The 3404-nt window shown below is 44.9% G+C and overlaps 1 protein-coding gene and 1 long non-coding RNA gene across 2 annotated transcripts in view; one reads left to right on the forward strand and one right to left on the reverse strand.

Moving 5' to 3' along the window:
- Positions 1-1424, forward strand: part of LOC121031667 (uncharacterized) — a 33756-nt gene extending 32332 nt beyond the window's left edge. The window contains exon 4 of the long non-coding RNA XR_005790836.1: positions 949-1424. This is a non-coding gene — a long non-coding RNA (uncharacterized LOC121031667). The remainder of the gene's footprint in view (positions 1-948) is intronic.
- ARHGEF38 (Rho guanine nucleotide exchange factor 38) overlaps positions 1-3404 on the reverse strand; it is a 131028-nt gene that overhangs the window by 55755 nt on the left and 71869 nt on the right. The window lies entirely within an intron of this gene.

A 3404-nucleotide genomic window follows, 5' to 3' on the forward strand; every position in this document is an offset into this window, starting at 1 on the left:
TTGTGAATTCTTTTTTTGTTTTTTTTTTCATGAATTCTTAAGATAAAATGAAACTTCAAAGTTGTTTCATGTCTGTGGCAGTGGCTTTGGGTAATAATTCGACATTCCTTGGTGCTCATATTTCTCTTCGGGTATCAGGAATATTTTGGTAAAAAATTTTCAGAAGCTCTGGAGTAAGATAAGTTCAGAAAAATGAATTTGGCAATTAGATTTGACAATTCTGAGCTCTCTGGTGACATGGTAACAGCAATTTCAGAGGCATCATGTGAGGCAGGATGGAGAGGTGAGGAAGTGGGACCAGTAAGGCTAGCTAAACTGTGAAGAGAAAAAAGAGAAAGGAGGGGAGCCACAATGGGGTTGTGGGGTCTTGTTCCATGGCCATTGCCACATCTAGTGCTGGGAGGACAGTGATCATTGTGAAGGGGTCTATCAAAGGAGAAGCAATTCTACAGCTGAGGCAGCATCCACCCAACATACCTGGCAGTTGGAAGTTCCTAGATGCAGGGCAAGACAAACAGGAGCATTAGTGGGCATGGAGATGGACTGTGTATAATACGTAATAGGACTTGCATAAGGAAGAATTAGGATCTCCTTCTGGCTGTGTCCAGAGTTAGTGACGGCATTTGGGGCAAATCAGGCTCTTGCAGTGAGGTGGTTGGATGCTTCTTAAGTATTTCTCCAATGCTAACATTCAAGAATATTGCTGTTTATTTTGATGATAACTCATGGTCTCTTCCTTAACCTTTTTGACTTCCTGGATACTTTAGGTGGGCATTTTTATAAAAAGTGGCACATTAAGAAAACACTAGCTCTCTGAGACTTGAAAGTGAAAACATTTCTACTGTCTGGGTGAGGAAGAGATACATTAACTTTTCCCCCCTCAAGGTGGATAACACCGATGACTCTGTTCTTCGACTAATCCACGACCCTCCATTTCTTTCACCTTAGTAAATACCTCTCTTGAGTGCTAGCCTCTGCTACAGCTAGCTGCACTATACTACCCACCAGCCCCTGAAGATGCCACAGGACAAACCACAGGCAGACTTGGTAACAACAGCAACAACGATCACTGTGTTCCTTCTGTGGGCCAGCCATGGTACCGAACACTTCTCATTCTCTCCATCATTTATTTCATTCACTCAGTGCTACTGAGGACACTGTTCTAGGTGCTGGTGAAGCAACAGTAACAAAACAGGTAAGAATTCCTCCCCTCACGGAGCTTACATTCTAATGGGAGTATTCCTCATGTCTTGTACCCGTACGCCATGAAGGACTTGCTGTTCCCATTTGAAATACGAACAAATGAAGGTGGCATCTATTGCTAATTGCTTATCCATTCTTCCTTGTTCTAAACAAACAATATTTATTTAAAAAAAAAATTTTAACGTTTATTTATTTTTGAGACAGAGAGAGACAGAGCATGAACAGGGAGGGGCAGAGAGAGAGGGAGACACAGAATCGGAAGCAGGCTCCAGGCTCTGAGCCATCAGCCCAGAGCCCAACGCGGGCTCGAACTCACGGACCGCGAGATCGTGACCTGAGCCGAAGTCGGACGCTTAACCGACTGAGCCACCCAGGCGCCCCGAAACAAACAATATTTAGACCAGCAACGCACCCAATGAAAAATACTGACCTTTCTCCCATCTCTGGTAGTTAGGGGTGGCCAAGAACGTGTGTGAGTATGTATTTACATGTGCATGTATACGTGTAAGAAATGAAATGTGTGTGTGTGTGAAATGAAATCATGACATATAGGCTGAAGTCCCTGAGAAGGCTTGGAAACAAGCCTTGGGAGGAGGTGGTTTTTCTTTGATTGCCTGCAGGAAGGAATACTTGGCAGTGGAGGAGCCATCGTGAGTCCAGGAGGCCAAACACCACACAAGGACTATGAAGGAAAACGCTGCAAGGAGCCAGCATGTAGTCACCCCAGTTTTGGACTACTGAATTATGGATTTCTTGTTATGGGAGGAGAACGGCCCCTTTTCAGTTAAGTTCTTTGGTGAGGTCTCTATTCCAGGTAGGCAAGTGCAATCCTAACTGACCCCAGTGTCTTGGCCCCAGCCATAGGTCTAGTGGTGACAGAGTCAGCATGAAAGCACAGACTTGTCTCCCCCCAAATGCCATGATCTCTCTGAGCTACCGTGTACCTATAAGGCTTTTGCCTCTGCAAACGCCTTCTCATGTTCACCCCCTGCCTATTGGGAAAGTGTTCAGGGGCTCATAGAACTCTGGACTTGGCACTGTATTTCTATGTGTATTCTGCACAATATTTGGTTTTTCCATGCTCCATTCAGATCTGACTGCACAGCTAAGCCACGGACCTTCGTGAGCCAGCTCCCCAGTGCAGGTTCCTAGAACTTAACATTCTCTTCAGAGAACAGAACTGTAGAGCTTGTTACTAAGCCACTCTGGCTTTATTTTTCTTACAAGAAATAAGTCCTTGTAGCCCTAGGAAGCCAGCTTGACCACACTCAGGAGATTGGAAGCCCAACCCCACATTGTACCCTGCTGACCGCTTCCTGCTGATTTTTCCTTTCATGTATGGATTTGCTTATTCTTGACCTCCTCCCCACCCCCAAAAAACCTTTTTTCCGACAGGCACACTGTCTGATAGCTTTTCTGTTACTGCTGACATTTAGAATAAAATGCCCTGATCTGTCAGCTGCTGCATCTGGGGCTTGCCCCTACTGGCCTCACATTCAGTATGTGGGTCTGGGATGTTCCCGGGCTGTCCCAGCTGGCCAGAATTAACTAAGTTGAGCCTACCTGTGTCCTGAGTACCACACACACACACACACACACACACACACTGTAGAAGAATTATTCAGGTGAGCCACTTTGTGGCATTTCCCATATGGCAACATGACATGAATTATCAGTGACTAATGTTCTTCTCACAAAATCACTGCTAAAGGCACAGATTCCTGCTTCAGGGACATACAAGAGACACTGCTTTAGGAGAACAAAGTACTGCCATAGAACAACAGTGCATCACCCACTACACCTTCAAAGAACAGAAAGCTCTAAATTGTCTTTCTCTCAAAGGAGAAACTCACCCTCAGGAAAAAGCATTTGAGAAAGTGCAATTCCTTTACCACAAGCTTCTTTCAGCTCCGGTTCTCGCTATAGTGTGCCCGAGGTAAGCACAGAAGATAGACTCAAACATATTCAAAACTCAGTCTTTCTTTTAATTCTTTGAAACATTACAGCATTGTTGCAAATGTATATAAGAGGAAGCAAACTCTGTTTTGGTTGTCTACCTATGTAACAAACCACCTCCACACTTAGAACCTTAAAACAGCGACTGTTTTGATTTTCTCTTACAATTCTGTGGGTTGGCTGGAATCAGGCATGTGGTTCTTCTGCCCGACCCCCTCCCGATGCCTGCTGGGGCTGCAGTCATC

The sequence above is a fragment of the Herpailurus yagouaroundi genome, unplaced genomic scaffold (assembly GCF_014898765.1).
Source record: "Herpailurus yagouaroundi ecotype Mexico unplaced genomic scaffold, PumYag 28, whole genome shotgun sequence".
In the NCBI taxonomy this organism is placed as follows: Eukaryota; Metazoa; Chordata; class Mammalia; order Carnivora; family Felidae; genus Herpailurus; species Herpailurus yagouaroundi.